This window comes from Penaeus monodon, chromosome 22 (assembly GCF_015228065.2).
Source record: "Penaeus monodon isolate SGIC_2016 chromosome 22, NSTDA_Pmon_1, whole genome shotgun sequence".
Taxonomy (NCBI): domain Eukaryota; kingdom Metazoa; phylum Arthropoda; class Malacostraca; order Decapoda; family Penaeidae; genus Penaeus; species Penaeus monodon.
This window is the reverse complement of record NC_051407.1, coordinates 5391705-5391977: the sequence shown is the minus strand read 5'-3', so window position 1 is coordinate 5391977 and position 273 is coordinate 5391705.

Here is a 273-nt window from a genome sequence, read left to right as displayed (position 1 = left end):
CCTTATGAGAATTGCTTCTGCTTCAGCATAAATATCTGAGCAACAGTATTTTGATTCAAGAAGAAAACAAAATATTGTTTCTAATGTAATTTCGTAAATATCATAGCTACCTCAACTTTATCAGAAAACTGCAATTAGTTTTACAGGTGAAGGAGATGCATTTGCTCTGGAATGTATTGAACAGACAAGTTAGCAATCAGAATATATGATGATTATACATGCTTAGTACAGACTCGATAAATATGATGTCCTGTTGACTATTTCAGAGGAAAC